Raw genomic sequence first — 18,420 nt, 5'->3', positions numbered from 1 at the left:
TTTACTCAAATGATAGTGAAGGTAGAATATACAAAAGGGTCAGCTAGGTGGTGCAGTGAGCCTGGAGTCAAGAAGACTCATCTTGAGTTCAAATATGGCCTTGGACACTAGTGATGGGAACTATTCCACTGGAGGGAGTCAGGAGTCTGGAACTCCACTAGCTAGGCCAAGAAGGAGCTCACTCAGGACACAGCCCCCAAAGGGGAGAAGCAGACATCCCTCCTTACTTCCAATTTTTGCCTCAATTTCCTCATCTGTAATATGAGCTAGAGAAGGAAATGGCAAACCATTCCAAGAAAACCCCTAATGAAGTAATGAAGAGTGGGACATGACTGAAATGAGTGAACAAGAACAACAATACATAACTATCACTAAGTGTAGAACAGGCAGATAGGAGCAGAACCAAAGAGAGCAGTGAAAGAAAAAATTGAGAAATGGGGAGTTTGGCCAAAAGGGTCAAAATTCAAAGTTCAAAATTCAAGAATTTTTCTGACTTAGAAAAGGCTATCAAGAGACCCCTGTGCTGGAAGACCAGCTTCTGACACTTAGGTGAGATATGACCATGGGCAAGTCATGTCTCCCAAGCAACTTTTAGAAATGTTCAGTTGTAGAGAAAGGGATGATTTACATTTATGGGGTAATTTCCTTGCCAGCAATTCCCCAAAATAATAAAACTGTAAGTTCCATTTTAAACAATAGAAAAATTGTTGTTAATTTTGGAGAGAGCGGCAGTTTCAGTTTGGGAACTATATTGCTGAGGGCTGAAAAGTGAGTGAAAGGAAAGGAAATCGAGACAATGAAGCCAGATTGAGAAATAGCTGGTCCATTGTTTTTGGCTATCTGCATGGCTCATTTAGATAACCATGTGGTTGGTGCCATTGTTTGTGTAACAGATTTTATGGCAATATAAAGACTTTATTTTAGTTCCATTCAAAATCTTCATTTTAAAAAAACAAAACAAAACACTGATGAGAAAACTGAGTCTCAGAGGAGCTTATAGGTAATAAATAGCAGTGATAGGAGTGAAGTTCATCCTCTAAATTCAGTGATGATTGAGAAAATAAAATGATTCTAAAAATAAAATTTTAACATATTAAACATATTAAAACATATTAAAGGCCTATTTCTCAGTTTTTCTAGGATTATTAAGAAATATTTCTTTAGTCTTTTCTCTCTTTGAAAGTATGGAAAGACCAAGAAAAAACTGACTTTTTCAGGAAAATAGCTTGAGTGAAAACCAACCCTTGAACAAATAGTACCTCTTGTATTGGGAAAATCATGTGATTTCCCCATCCCCTGAAATGCCAGTGGTTCTCAAAGTATGGTCTAGAGAATTCTGGGGATCTCTGAAACCCTCTTAGAGGGTCTACAAATTCAAAAATAATTTTTATTTCCAATATGTTAAGTGTCTACAAATATAATCCAGATAAACAAAAACTCTCCTTTGGAGAGATCCTCAATAATTTTTAATAGGATAAAGATACTGAAAACAAAAGTTTGAGAGCCACTGGATTAGGCTATAGACCTGCTAGAGTCAATGCCCTATTTTCCATTCAGAAAGAATTTAAGATATTGATCAGAGCAAAGAGATACTTTTGCTTACTCCAGGAGGGGAGTGATTAAGGAAGGAATTTGGTCTTGAATGTGAATCCCAAAATTAAATATATTATGGTCTTTTCCTTGTTCCTTGTTTCCTTTCTCAATGTTACCTCAAATCTTCTTGGAAAAAAAGACATATTCAAGAGGAAATATGCCAGTTTGAACATATCTTTTTTTTTTCTTTTCTCAATAGTATTTTATTTTCCCAAATACAAGTAAAGATAGTTTTCAACATTCATTTTTGTGTTCCAGTTGTTCTCCCTTCCTCTTTTATCTCCCCCCTCCCCAAGATAGCCAAAATTTCCATCTACATATAGATATGATCTTAGAATCACATGCAGTGGGCTAACCTGTTTTGCTCCTGGCAATGCCCAGGAGTTGGAGCAAATCAAATTAATAATGCCTTACATAGAAGAAGGTTGCACATCTTACAAAGGGCTTTCACATGAGTTTATTCCAGTCACAGGTATAAACTGGGCGAGAGAGCCCAAATTTTGCCCCCCGGGGAACCAAAGTTTAGAGATAGCTTAACAGTATTAGTTTTCAGAGTATAGAAACAACTAAGTTTTGCATCTAGCTGGCAAGAATGATTGTTCAAAAATTGGAAGTGAGTCTGCAGCTTCTCCTTGGGGGCTGTGTCCTGAGTTAGCTCCTTCCTAGCCTAGCACTGACCTTATCACCCTTATATCCAGCCATTTAAGTTTCCCCAGAGGTGTTGCAGGGCCTCTGACTCTCTTCAGGAGGATAATGTTCCAGCATCTTATTCTGTTCTCAATTGAATTTACCTTAAAAGGTGCATCTGAGGGTACATTTTGCAAAGCCTGACCCAAATCTCCAAATTATTCATTACAGTTGTTTCCATTTGTTGCTCACAATAATGCTTTAAAATAAAGTTTCAGGACTTTCCAGGGAACTTTCTTCCATCCCCTTTTAAGCATTCTTTGGTATATTGTCTTTCTCCATTATAGAATTGTAAAATCATTGTTCTAGATCATTGTCCCTGTAAATGGCAGAAGGAACTCAGGTGTTTTGTTCAGTTAGTGTTCTTTCTGCTACACCATTATACTTAATTAATCAGGGATCGTTACTAATTAAGAAGTAGGAAATATAAGATACATTTCTTTTTTTTTTAAATTTTGCTTGTATAGTATGATTGATGTCAGCAAATGAATAAATAGACCCCTAGAATTCACGTGAATAGTAACCGCATGATGGCATCCCAAAGCATGCAAGGGGCTTGTGGGAAAGTTAATTAAGCCAGTATTAAAAATTCACTGTAGGTAAATCAAAAACTGTGTATTATTGAGACTAGACAATGTAACTTCCAAAAGTAATTTTGGCCTGAAGAGGATCTCTGATGATCCATAGGACAGGGAGCTGACATGGCCTTTCTAAAGGCAGAGTGTTGATTTGATTATAATGCTGATAGAGTAGCCCAAGTGGATGGTGGGATGGGCTGTAAAGCATTGTCTGATCTGGCTTGGGACCAGGTAGAGTGATCTAGGCAAGTTTATATTCATTCTGTTATTATTCCAGCTGTCTCAGCCCCACAGTTGGAGATCCAAAGTTGAGTAAATTACCCTACTCAAGCGACCTGTGGAATAGACTCTGGAGGGCTGGTCCAGAAATTGCTGTTCCAGGTGATGAGAAGCAGAGTGGCAATGACAAAAAGGCAAAATGGTGAGAGTGGCTGGCTGGATGGAATGTGAAGCACAGTGTAGTCTGGAGCCATCTATTTTTGGCAAATTCACACCCGCTCAATCCCAAAGAGAAATGGCTTAGTCCCAGGGCAGAGCTTCCAAAGTTGAAGAGATCATTTTCCCTAGACTACCATATGGCATCCAGGTGCCATAACTCATAAAAGGGGTCTGCTAGCTACCCAGGATCAGCTTTCTCCTAAAACTATAGCTCATAAGTCCTGCCTCACCCATGTACTTACCTTTTGGTAGTCAACAACTGTTGTTCAGTTATATTCAATTCTTTCTGCCCCTTATTTGGGTTTTCTTGGCAGAGAGACTAGAATGGCTTGCCATTTTCCTCTCCTGCTCATTTTACAGATGGGGAACCGAGGCAAACAGGGTTAGGTGACTTGCTCACAGTGTCACACTGCTATTAAGTGTCTGAGGCCAGTTTTGAACTCATGAAGATGACTCTTCCTGACTCTGGCCCAGTACTCCACTTATAGCACCACCTAGTTGCCCTGTAGGACAGAACCAGCTTAATGCAGAGGCATTTATTGATATGGTATAATAAGTAGTAAGTAAATTGAGTTAGAAAATAAATTGAAAATATTTCACTTGTGTATTTGGGAGACCCTCTGACAAATATGCACAGTCAGTCAGTAAGAAAATGGAATCCCTATAGAATTGAAAAGTATAAAAGCTGGGTGAATACATAGGTAACATATGGATGTGGCAGCTAACTCTATAGCTACCACCAGTCCTTCTGCTCATTGTGGAGCATGATTTTCTCCTTTTAACTTTTGACTTGCTTCTGAGCGGGGCACAGGGCTGCAATATTTGATTGTGTCTTGGACCATCTCTAATTTTGGTTGCAACTGAAATCCTAACTCAGGTTTTTAAAGAACCCTTAATATGCCTCTAGACGCTGATATTCAGGAACTTGTACCACATGGACCTTGCATGCCCTTTGTCCATGGCTGCCAAGTGGTTGAGAGGATTTAACCCCTACTATTATCTCTTCAGGACCATGTCTGGATATTCTTGATCCTCCTGATTGTTGTCATCTCTTAGGCTATAAGTCTTTCATCTCTGGAGCACATGACCATGTGGTACCTTTTCTACAGCTGCATTATTGTTGAGAATATATGGCTCAAATGAGATGATTGAGGTCAGTTCCAATGATCTTGTGATGAAGAGAGCCATCTACAGAGAGGACTGTGGGAACTGAATATGGATTACAACAAAACATTCTTTTTTGCTTGCATTTTGTTTTCTGACTCATTCTTTCCTTTTTGATCTGATTTTTCTTATGCAGTAAGATAATTGTATAAATATGTTTATGTATATTGGATTTAACATATATTTTAACATGTATAACATATATTGGATTGCTTGCCATCTAGAGGAGGGAGTGGGAGGAAGGGGGGGAAATTTGGTACAGAAGGGTCAATATTGAAAAATTATCCATCCATATGTTTTGAAAATAAAAAGCTTTCAAAAATAAATACAAAACCTGATAATTAGCTATAAAAAAGAGAATATATGGCTCACATGTGTCTTTTTATTTATTTATTTTTAAATTTTTATTTAATAATTACTTTATATTGACAGAATCCATGCCAGGGTAATTTTTTTTTTTTTTACAACATTATTCTTTGCACTCGTTTCTGTTCCAATTTTTTTCCCCTCCCTCCCTCCACCCCCTCCCCTAGATGGCAAGCAGTCCTTTATATGTTGGATATGTTGCAGTATATCCTAGATACAATATATGTTTGCAGAACCAAACAGTTCTCTTGTTGCATAGGGAGAATTGGATTCAGAAGGTATAAATAACCCGGGAAGAAAAACAAAAATGCAGATAGTTCACATTCGTTTCCCAGTGTTCTTTCTTTGGGTGTAGCTGCTTTTGTCCATCATTTATCAATTGAAACTCAGTTAGGTCTCTTTGTCAAAGAAATCCACTTCCATCAAAATATGTCCTCATACAATATCGTTGTCGAAGTGTATAATGATCTCCTGGTTCTGCTCATTTCACTTAGCATCAGTTCATGTAAGTCTCTCCAGTCCTCTCTGTATTCATCCTGCTGGTCATTTCTTACAGAACAATAATATTCCATAACATTCATATACCACAATTTACCCAGCCATTCTCCAATTGATGGGCATTCATTCATTTTCCAGTTTCTAGCCACTACAAATAGGGCTGCTACAAACATTTTGGCACATACAGGTCCCTTTCCCTTCTTTAATATTTCTTTGGGATATAAGCCCAATAGAAACACTGCTGGATCAAAGGGTATGCACAATTTGATAATTTTTTGGGCATAATTCCAGATTGCTCTCCAGAATGGTTGGATTCGTTCACAACTCCACCAACAATGCATTAGTGTCCCAGTTTTCCTGCATCCCCTCCAACATTCATCATTATTTTTTCCTGTCATCTTAGCCAATCTGACAGGTGTGTAGTGGTATCTCAGAGTTGTCTTAATTTGCATTTCTCTGATCAATAATGATTTGGAACACTCTTTCATATGAGTGGTAATAGTTTCAATTTCATCCTCTGAAAATTGTCTGTTCATATCCTTTGACCATTTATCAATTTGAGTCAGTTCTCTATATATTTTGGAAATGAGGCCTTTATCAGAACCTTTAACTGTGAAGATGTTTTCCCAGTTTGTTGCTTCCCTTCTAATCTTGTTTGCATTAGTTTTGTTTGTACAAAGGCTTTTTAATTTGATGTAATCAAAATTTTCTATTTTGTGATCAATAATGGTCTCTAGTTCATCTTTGGTCACAAATTTCTTTCTCCTCCACAAGTCTGAGAGATAAACTATTCTATGTTCCTCTAATTTATTTATAATCTCGTTCTTTATGCCTAGGTCATGGACCCATTTTGATCTTATCTTGGTATATGGTGTTAAGTGTGGGTCCATGCCTAATTTCTGCCATACTAATTTCCAGTTATCCCAGCAGTTTTTATCAAATAATGAATTCTTTTCCCAAAAGTTAGGGGCTTTGGGTTTGTCAAACACTAGATTGCTATAGTTGACTATTCTGTCTTGTGAACCTAACCTTTTCCACTGATCCACTAATCTATTTCTTTGGCTCACATGTGTCTTGACCCCAAAGAAGCTACCTGTGACATTTGGTAAATTGAATCTTGATTCAGTTGAAAGAACAGCAATGACCCCCCCCCAAAAAAAAGGGATCATTAGCTCTCTTTTAAAGAGAGAATAATGGGGAAGTGAGGTGGTTCAATGGAAAGAGCAAGTGGCTCTGGAGTTGGGAAGACCTGGATTCAAATCCTTGTCTCAGACACTTAGTAATTATATGACCTTGGTAAATCTCTTAACCCCATTTCTTCCCAAATAAATACAGCACAAAGGAGTAATCCCTACCATAATGTATATATCACAAGAGTGTCAGTCAATCCAGAATTCACCGAACAACATGTCCTTACCTCCTGCAGGAAGATGCAATGAAATTGCTAGACAAAGATTTGTAACCTCAAGGTGATCAATCCCCTACATTCGATTTTCCAATGATAATCATGGAAAAATTGAAACAGAAAGAACAGAGAACACATAAGCTGCCAACCAGACTCCTGAACACATCCTTCATCTTGGATGTTTTCCCTTCTGACAACATCAATTAAAAAATGGTCACATCTTTGAATCACATATTTGTCTGATATATTCACTAGTGGTTATGCTATTCACTAACAATGATTTCTTTTTGAACTCTCTTTCCCAGACTCAGTTGATGTCAACCTAAAAGAAAAGGAAAAAAAAAGAAAAAAGAAAAAGAAAAGAAAAAAAAGTGGCTTCCCAGGTTCCCACTGCCGTTTTCTTGCCAGTAAATTAAATCACAGCTTGATGGTGGGAAGCACACCTAGCAATTCAGTAGATGGAAAATTCTTTGTTTTCTCCAGCAAGGAAATTTAAAAATTTATGGTAATAACAGTAAAGAAAAAGATGACATAACAATGCCAAAGGGAAGTGAACAAATCAGGGGGTCTGGAAACTGGCCCTGGAACTTTTAATTTTATTGTTTAGTCAGCAATTTAAATGCAGCCAAAATAAACAGCAACCAAAAGATTATCATACACTAATCATATTACTTTGATTACAGGAGATGGCTTGCTACCAACAAACCCTTATGGAGTAATAACAACAACAATAATAATAACTGACATTTCATAGTATTTTAAAGTTTGCAAAACCACTTACAAATATTTCATTTTATCCTCACAATAACTCTGGCAGGTAGGTACTATGATGGCCCCATTAGAAAACTGAGGGTTTTTTGTTTGTTTTTTTTTTTGTTTTGCTGACATCTCTTAGGCTATAACTCTCCCATCTCTGGAGTACATGATCATGTGGTTAGTAGACAGAGGTATCCCCAACATCACACAATTAGTAAGTATCTGGGGCTAGATTTGAACTCAATTCTTCTTGATTCCAGGTCTATCTCTGTCCATCAGAGAGGCTCATTTATTCTCCAGGAGTCATGCCACACACCATACCCACAATATCCCTTTTTGGTTTGAGTGGACCAAATCAGAGTGAAGAAGTTCATTTCTGAAGAGGCAATGTGGTAATCCAGCACTGAGAAAAGAGGATATTTTAATTTGATGTGGCAAATCCTGAGGGGTCCCCTGGTCTTCTCCCATTTCATGACAGGGGCTGAGCTGCAAGTTTCTGCATGGGTTAAAAAAAAGCAGGGGGACAATTTCTGACTATTTCTTGACTCTTTCTTCCATGTTGTTGTAGACTGCGTGGGAAGAGGAGATGAGGAATGTGGATGCTCTTTTTTTGTTGCTGTTATTGTTCTAATTGTGCTAATTAGACCCAAAGTAAGCCCGTTGTTCTTCCCCTTGGTATCCTGTGTTGATTTGTGCTGAGTTTGGAGTCTGTTTTTCTTCTATTTAATTGAAGACCAAAGTTGACATATGTCATAGCTTGTGTGAGGGTTCTGTTCACCCTGATAAAGGCTTGGCTGGAGACAGGCAGTTCAGAACTTGGGGATTTTTAAGTGGCAGATGAAACATGATAGGTGATAATCCTGGCACAAAGACCACCCAGAAGCAGGGACTTAGGCAGGAGGTTTTGTTATCCTGTCCCTGTGTTCTCATCAAAAAGAAAAAAATTCAGGCTAACCACAGTGCCCAAGAGTTTTAATATCTCTACTGTCTTTGTCCCAGAACCAAAGGTGTCCCACTTGTTCCCACCCACCTACAGTGGTCTCTGTAAGAGGTCCCAACAGACTAGTTTGTGACTAGTTTGGAAAATCAGAGGTAAGGACTGATCTCTGTGTGTGTGTGTTTCTTCATTTAGTCACTGCCCTGACTGTAATATAATTGGGAAGTATTTAACAAAATAAATAAAAATACAATAGAGATGATGTTAACTTGTGATTTTCTAAGTCAATATGTAGACTGCAGGGATCTGTTTCTACTTGAGTTTGATCCTACTGGGCTAGATAGTTTAAGGTCTACCTCCCACTTTTCCTTTAGTCATAGACATTATTTTTCTCCTCCCTAAGTCTAGAAGAAAAATAATCTGTGCCCCAAGACTTATTGGCTCTTGCAATCGGTTGTCCTTACTTTTCACAACAACTATCTGCTGCCAATAATCAATTTTAAAAATTTATTAAGATCCTAACATAACAGAAAGACAACATTAAATTTAAGAAGGGTTGAGAAATGTTCCTAAGGAAATCAGGTACACTTGGAGATGACCCTGGATAATACAATCCTGGAAGTTAGGCACCAACATACTTCTCCACACTATCTAGAGACTGGATGTATTATAGACAGCTAGATGCCCATGGATAGGATGCCAGATCTGGAGGTAGGAAGATTGCCCTCGATTAAGGATCAGTCTGGGGCTCATAATCACCATTGTAAGGCTACATATGTACTTCACGTGAAAAGCCCAGCTCTCTCTCACAAAAGCCCTAACAAAGTTCTGAAAGTGCATCAAAAGAAACAAAAATAAAGAAAACCAAAGAAAACAATACAAGAAAAACATAAACAACAAAAGACCTTTAAAGAAAGGATTCAAGCTTAAAGGGAGATTAATTTCCTATAAAAGAATTGCTGAAGGTGACAAAATAAAAGAGGCAGCTATCATGATAAATGTGGAAATATGTTTAGAAGAACTATACATGTTTAACCTATATTAGATTATTTGCTATCTAGAGGTGGAGCATGGGAGGAAGGGATTGAGAAAAATTTGGAACACAAGATTTTGCAAGGGTGAATGTTGAAAACTATATTTGCATGTATTTTGAAAATAAAAAGCTATTTAAAATTTTTTTTTAAAATCTGTCAAAAACTATTTGGAAGGAAAAAAAAACTCTTTCAAGTCACTAAAATTAAAATCCTACCTCAAAATCTTAAAATTTACAAAAAGGATTAAAAAAATGACAATTCTTAGAGAGACTTTTAGGAGAAAAAGCACCCTGTTGATGGGGTAGTAAATTGGTTCAATCATTCTTTCTGGAAAGTAATTTGGAATTCTATCGACAAAATCACTATGACTCAAAAATACCCTTATTAAACCCAAAGAGATTAGAAAGAGGGAAAAGGCTCATGGGTATAAAAATATTTATGGCAGCACTTTTGTTGTATTGAAAAATCAGTAAGCATTTAATAAACGCTTTTTGATTGATTCACTCATTTGTAGAAAAGAAGTGTATTATTTGGAGAAGAAACAAGAAATATGGCACATGAATGTAATGGGAAAATGTAGTATTTGTCATAGAAAAAATGTACCATTTTATAAGAAATGTCAAAAATGAAGATTTGGAGAAACCTGAGAATATTTGTATGAACTGATATCTTGAGCAGAATCAGGAGAAAAAATTATAAGATTGCAACATTTTAAAAGAAAAACAACTTTGAAATACTTAAGAACTCTGACCAAAGCAATAAGCAAGCATAATTCCAAAAGAATTATGCTTTCTGACTCTTGGTAGAAAGGTGAAGGACTATAATTGTACAATGACGCGTGTTTTCAGACCTGGCAAATATAACACAAATTTGTTAGGCTTAACTGTACTTAGTTGCTATAAGAGAGGGCTTTTATTTGGGTATGACAGGGAAGTGGGAGGATAGTTAGAGTGATCCAAAAAGAAGAAAGAACATTCAGTGAATCATTTTAAAAACACGTAAAAGAGAGCAGAAAGAAATTCAGCAAGGATGTACACAGGGAAGCAAGGGAATGTTGATATCTCTGTTAAATTTAATACACACTTTAAAAAAAACCCAAGCTCATTTGTATATGGAAAAGCTTATTTTTATTCATGAATAGCAACTTTATTTAAAAAAACCTTCTAGAAAAGAAAGTCAAACTATATTCTAAAAAAGAATTGCAAAATTGTTTCTTTCCTTCTGTAATACATGCTCACGTCATCTAACATGGAGGCATTTTGCTTCTGGAGAAAAGCACCCTGATTCCCTACTGCATGGATAGCAAGAGTTTTTTCCCACTGGCTACATAGCTGGAAGTGGCCTTTAAATGTATGAGACTGAGACAGTGACTTTCTCTTTCCTGTTCATCCAGAAAGGATTAATGACATAAGCTTCCCTTTTAAGTTCCACAGTCCTAAGAAATGAGTTTGGGATTTTGTCTTGGTCTGTTTCGTTCTAGGCTCATGCAGTGAACTTTCAGACCCAGAATTGAGTCCTGATGATCTTGGAGGCAATTGGTTCCAGGCCAGATGTAACAGCCAACCCTAAACAAGGAAGCCCTGATAAGCCAGGATACCTGGGACTCCAGCCCAAGAAAGTCTTTGGACTTGGAACTTGATATGACTGTACTTTATAGGAACAGACTAAGCTATAACTGTTATCTCTTTACCCTACCTGAAGAATGAAATTATGCAAGGGTGAGGGGGGATAGGGTTGTTTTTTTTTTCTTTTACTATACCTTTGAAATAAATATTTCTTTGTAAAAACTAATTTGACTGTTAATAAATAGAATTAAGGTGCAAGGGGCGTCCTAAGATTGAGGAAACACCACTGATAGGGGCTGGAGTCAATGGCACTTCCAAACCCTCTTTAGAGTACTGAATTATTCTGAAAAAGTGTCACAACCTGGTCTTTGGTCAGTGGGAGCCAGAGTTGTCAGAGTCAGAGTAATAATTATCATCGTGCCAAAGTGAGTAGATTATTTTAGGAATTTGGGGATTCACAGGTCTTTAAGAAAAGGATAGTTGGGCTCTGGATTAAAGATGTATGGGAAGACTGAAATATATTTCCCTTAATAACAGGCCAGCCTGTGTGACAGGAAAGGTTGAGAGGGAGTTGTTTCCCAAATGGGGATCACACATGCAGTTATAATAAGGAACAAATGGATTTAATCATACTCAGGAATTTGTTTTAAGACTTGGACTTCTACAAACAGAGAGTCATGCCCCAGTGGGACCTCCTACAGGTAGGTGGTCTCATGTAAGTCACTGGCTAGGAAAAGTCCCTCCTAATACTGTATGATTGTGGATAAATCACTTAAACTCTTGATCCTCAAGCTCTTCATGTATAAAATGACACGATGGAAACAGCAATGAACCTGGAGTCAAAAAGACCAAGGATAATTCCAGCTGTGTGACCCTGAATAAATTACTTAACATCTACCTCTCAGTTTCCTCAACTATAAAACAGGATTAATAATATCACCTAACTGTGCTCTCCAAAGGCTGTTGTGAGGATTTACTGAGATAATATTTGTAAAAAACTTTTCACAGGGTCTGGAACATAGTAGGAGCTTAATAAAAGTTTATTTCCCCTTCCTCTTTGCTTATTCTCCCCTTTTTTCTCCCCCACATTGTAAAATGGAAGTAATAATTATTATACTACCTATTTCTGAGGGCTAAAGTATGAAAAACATTAGATATCTATTAATTGCCATTAAATGACAATTACATGGTCTTCATTTCTTACCTACTGAATCCTAAAAATCAAAGATTAAAGAGAAGGGGGGGGTCCTTTATACATAAATAATGGTGGAACATATGATTAAAACTCAAAATTTTTCTTCTTTTTTTAGTGTGACCCCAATTATTTTCTGATGAGCTAAATTTGGATCTTAAAAAGCTGTCTTAAAGATTTCTATTTACTTTATATATATCTTGTATATGTGTTTAGAGATATACTTATAGAAATACATATATACATATGTACATACAAATTTACATATAAACATTTCTGTATGTTTACATATATATGTACAGACATTTATATGTTATCCTGCTCTTTGGAATGTGAGCTCTTTAAAGAAAGAGATATCTTTTGCCTTTTTTTGTAATCCCTGAATTTGATAGAGTGGCTTGCATGTAGCAAACTTTATGCTTGCTGATTCACTATTGTCTGGATTCCCTCTGAAAGTCCTTTTGATTTCTCCTGTGAATTTTCTTTAAATTTTTTACTGACTTTTTTCCTTCCTTTTTTGAGGATGTGTAGCAATTATATCATTAATTCTCCTCTCTTTATAGTTTTATATGGTTGTTGATAGCTTGCTTTTCTTATTTTGAGTTCTACCTATTCATCTGTTGAGAGTTTTATCTGTTGAAGAATGGCTCTTGATCTTATATATTTGAATCAGTTCACTACATATGTTGTATATCAGACCTTTATTGGAGAAACTTAAAACTTTTCCCAGTTAACTATTTGCCCTCTAATTTGAGCTGAGAGCAGCTCAATTTTTATGTAATAAAAATCATCCATTTTATCTTCTCTGATAACTTCTTTCCTTTGTTTGGTTGGGAATTCTTCCCCTATCCATAGTTAATAAAGAAATTTCCTGAAGATAATTTCTCCCTTACTCCTTTAATTTATGATGTGATGTTCATTTGGAGTTTATTGTGGCACATGGTATAAATGCTGATCTAAACTCAACTTCTGTCTTTCTAGTTTTCCCAGCAAAAGTTTGGATTTTTGCATTTACCAAACACTATGCTACTATTTCTGAACAGCTAGTGGTACACCTGATAGAGTTCTGAGCCTGGAATTAGGTGAGTTCAAATCCTGAGTTCAAATTCACTTACTAGCTGTGGGACCCTGGGGAAGTCTCTTAATTCTCATCAATAAAATGAACAGGAAAAGGAAATGGCAAACCACTCCAGTATCTTTGTTGAGAAAATCCCAAATGTGGTCATGAAGAATCAGACACAACTGAACAACAGAATACTATATGCAGCTATAAACAAGAATGCAGAAACCATAGTGTGAAGAACAAGAAAAGTTTATACTATGCTAATTCCTCACTCAAAAAATTGATAAAATTTTACAACCAAGAATAATTTACTCAGCAAGAATATAATTCTACAGAGAAAAAAAGTGAACCTGAAGAATAGATCATATAGTAGGGATTAAAAATAGAAAGGGAAAGAATAAGAGCATGAGATCTTTTGCTTTTGAATCTTTTATTCTTAAACTTACCCAACTGATTAACTTTCCTATCTTTTAACTAAATAGTTTTTAATGATTACTGTTTAATAATAGAATATGAGATTTGGCATTACTAAGATCTATTCTTTCCCACTGTCCCCACCCTTCTATTTTTTCCATGAAATTCTTTAATTTTTATTCTCCAGATGATTTTTTTTTTTTTACTATTTTTCTAGCTTAGGTAACTCTTTGGTAGCTGAATGATGAAATTAATTTACCCTTTTTTATAATGTTGAAATGGCCAAACCATGACTATTGGTCATGGTTTATCTGTATTCTCTATTATTTATCTGTATTTCTGTAAAATTAAAAAAAATTATTAATATAATTTATATGTATATTGGTATATGGAATTCCAAATATTTTCTAAATCCTTTATTTAAACATTTTGAATGACATTTCTCTTTCTATCGCTTCCTGTTGGAATATGTTGGTAATTTGTAGAAAGACTTATGATTTGTAGTGTTTATTTCATATCCTACTATTTTGTGAACATTATTTTAAATTAATTTTAGCTCAATCTCTATGATCTCCTAAGTAGAGTATAATACCATTTTAAAAAAGGGATTATTTTGTTTCCTCTCTGTCTATGGCTATTCCTTCAATTTTGTTTGCATGTTTTATTGCTATACTTAACATTCTAGATTTATGTCAAATAATGATGGTGGTAATGGATATCCTTGTTTTATCTCTGATTTTATGGAAAAAGCCTTTAGTATTTCTCTATATAAATAATTCTATTTTATTGGGGAGGAGATTCCATTATTCTTTTGTGTTTTAACTTTTTAAAAATAAGGATGGGTGCTATTGTCAAAAGATCTTTTCTGAATCTTGATTAATCATGTAATTTTTATTATTAAAATTTTATGTGGCTTATTATAATTGAAATTTTTCTAATGTTGGACCAATTCTGTATTTATAGTATATATGCAACATCATCATGGTGCATAATCATTTTAATTATGTTGCCATAGCCTAGTAATTATTTTTTTTTGCATCAGTATTCACTGATATATCTAGCTATAGTTTCTTTTTACTGCTTTGTTCAGATATCAATATCACTTTTGTATCATCAGCAATTTAGTATCATCTTTTTTTTCTATTTTTGTAAGTATGTTTAATGTCTAAGTTTATTATTCTTTGCATATTAGATATAATTTACTTTGAAAATTTATTTTGGTATAGGGATTTTTATTTGGGACTTCATTTATCACTTGTTCAGTTTCTTTTTCTGGGATTGAATTATTTTAATCTCCACTTCTTGATCTGAGTATTATTTTTGAAAATTTGTTGTGAAATACACTTTCAAACATTTGATGTTGATAATTTTTTTTATTAGACAAACTATAGATTTGTTATCAGGTTTTACAAACAATTCTAATTTTATTAGCATCTAGAACATCATTTCATACTTAAATACTGACTTTACTTATCAAATCATTTATTCCTTTCTATCATGTTGTCTTATACTTTTCCCTCTCTTTTTCATATGCTTCCACATTATAAGGAAATGGATGGTGAAAGAAAAGGAAATTGATCTGCTCTAGTGGCTTCTAATTGAAGTGATCTGCTTCTTCTCCATTTCCTCCATTCTCTTCCCCTCATCCAATGCCTGATCTCATGTTCTTATTTTTTCCCTTTCTCTTTTTAATCCCTACTATATGATCTATTCTTCAGGTTCACTTTTTTTTCTCTGTAGAATTATATTCTTGCTGAGTAAATTATTCTTGGTTGTAAAATTTTATCAATTTTTTGAGTGAGGAATTAGCATAGTATAAACTTTTCTTATTCTTCACACTATGGTTTCTGCATACTTGTTTGTAGCTGCTTACAGTATTTTTTTTTCCTTTGAATTGGGAATTCTGAATTATGGTTATGACATTCTTCAGTTTTTTTTTATCTGGGAATTTCTTTCAATTCGGGTATTTTTCATTTATGATTTTTTGAAATTCAATCTTTTTCCCCAATCTAATGCTCTTTTTCAGTTGTTTTTCATATGTTTACTTTTAAAATTTTTTTGATTTTGCTTTAATTTTTTTGTGCATACATTTGAATTTTATTTGGTTTATAATTTTCAAGGTATGTTACTTGGATAAGGATCTTCATCTTTGATTCTATGCTATTTAATCTTCTAGTTCTTTCCCCAAAGGCTCTTAATTCACTTAAGGGGTTGGAATATGGACTATGTATGGATAGGGATTGTGATTTTACTGACATAGGAAGCTCCCAGGAAGATGAACTTCCTTTACTAATATAGGTTAACACTGTCTCAATTTAAAGTCTTAGAGAGTTGTCTAAGGACTAAATGACCTGTCCATACATGTCAGAACCAGGGAATTGAAGCCAGTCTTTCTTAGCTTTCAGACCAATTCTCTATTTATTATAGCAAACTGCTTCTTAGCTTTTAATTTTTTAAATCTCTTTTAACTTTAACAGGTACTCTTCTAGGCCTTACAATCAGCCCATTTTTTCCCTCTAACACTCTACTTATCATTATTGAAGAATTTCTTTTTTTCTTCTGAACTTAGTTCATCTATCAACCTATAATATCTTTTGACAGAGTAGATGTTTTTACAATATATTAAAATCTCTTCTCTTTATTTATTCTCCAACTTCAGTTCCTGATTTGGGTTATTGTGCCGGGGCAGGCAATACTCTTCCCATGTTCTGGGATGGTGTGGTCAGTTCCTGTTTGCTTTTGACCACAATTTCCTGGGCTCCTTCTATATCTATTCTTGAAGCATGACACACTGCAGTGTCTTTGGTCAGATTCTTCAGTTGGCATTCCCCAGAATGGGCACCATTGGGCCTTTCAAACCCGGGCAACTAGGTGGAACTATAAAGTGTTAAACTTGGAGCCTGAGTTCAACCTAGCCCCAAATACTTAAATGACTCTACTTCATCTTCTCATCTCCTCATCTATATCTTCATCTGTAAAATTGAGATAATAATAGCACCTACTTCCCAAAATTGCTGTGAGAACAAAATGAGATATTTGTAAAATGCTTTGCAAACTTTAGAACATCATATAAATGCTGGCTAAGATCCTCCCCAGGACCTTTCTCATCCAGGCTTATTGGAGGTTTCCATTCCCCCTTGGGCCTTTTCAGTTCAAGTATTGTTATAAGCTTCTGATCTGTTTACTTGACTCAAGCTGGCTTTCCTGATGGGTTCCTATTCCAGCTTTCACAGCTGTTAGCCATTTTTTGTGCAGTATTAAGTTAAATTAAAGAGCTTCCTAGTATTTCTCTTTGAATTTTTTGATTATTATTTGACATAGTATTCTTTTCAGGTCATTATTAGAGACCCTACCTATGAGAGATCTAGACTCTTTTACAACCTTTTACACTATTGTCATAATTAGTAATCCCAACAAAAGATTGGGAATATATTCAAATATTCATCAATGTATAAACAATATGAAGAATTTAGACTAAATAATGCATGAGATTACTTCCAATGCTAAAAATCCCTGAATCTATAACATCACAAACTCTATATACATGAAAGCTTTGGTGTATTTTTCTGTATTACAAAACCTAGAATGGTACTAGGTATATAGCAGAAACTCAGTAAATACTTGGTCTACTGAAGATTCACTGCCTTCTCTCTGTTATCCTGGATCATCTTTACTAGCTCTGGGTTTCCACTGTTCTGAAAAATATAACTTAGTTTGAAAGACAATTAGAAAACACCTGTTGCTCAGGAAAGTTTCCTCCTAGAAGTAAAAGGAGAGCAAAGGAGCTAGTACCAGATTCCACAACTGATAGTTTGATTCCTATAGCTCATAAGACATCAGATATATTCATGGCTTCTATGACCTTGGAGCCTACCAATCAAAAAGAATTGTGGGTTTTTTTTTAAGGTCCTATGAGGTTTAAGGAATTGTTTTTAGTTGTTAAGGATAAAAAATGAGTCCAGTTTGGAAGAAATAGGTATAAACCAATATTTCACACTCTCTACCATAATAGAGTCAACATGGGTATGTAATTTAGACATAAAAGGTGATATCATGAGCAAATTAGGGGAGCATGGAAAATTTTACCCATCAGATCTATGGATAAAGAAAGAATTATGACTAAACAAAAGATAGAGAAGATTACAGGAGTAAAATGAATAATTTTTATTACATTACTAAAAAGTATACAAACAAAACTAATGTAGCCAAGATTATAAAGAAAGTAGAAAAATGGAAAGAAAAATTTTATAGTAACTTTCTTTGATAAAGGTCTTATTTCTCAAATATTTAGAGAAATGAGTCAAATGTTTAAGAATATGATTCATTCTACAATTAATAAGTGGTTAGAGGATATGAACACAGGCAGTTTTCAGAAAAAGAAATCAAAGTTATCTATAATCATATGCCTTTCCTGGATCATTGCCTAGTCATAGTGCAGGGGCTTGCATAGCACTGAAATTATGAATTATCTGTGCCAGATTGTAATAGTAGATAGTTCTGACAAAAAGGAGATTCACTGGAAATGGCAAACCTGTCTAGTAATTCTGCTAAAACAAACAAACCAAAAAAATCCATAACCTCATTGTCAGTATTAAAATGTTAAAAAATATGACACCAGAAAATGGGACCCTCAGGTTGGAAAATGTCTAATTCATGACTGGGGAAGAGTAGAAGACAAGTAAAAGTAGCTTCAATGCTAATGAAATAACTGAGCCAAAGCTGAAAGGCAG

Source organism: Antechinus flavipes, chromosome 6, assembly GCF_016432865.1.
Source record: "Antechinus flavipes isolate AdamAnt ecotype Samford, QLD, Australia chromosome 6, AdamAnt_v2, whole genome shotgun sequence".
Lineage (NCBI taxonomy): Eukaryota > Metazoa > Chordata > Mammalia > Dasyuromorphia > Dasyuridae > Antechinus > Antechinus flavipes.
This window is presented reverse-complemented; position numbering follows the sequence as displayed.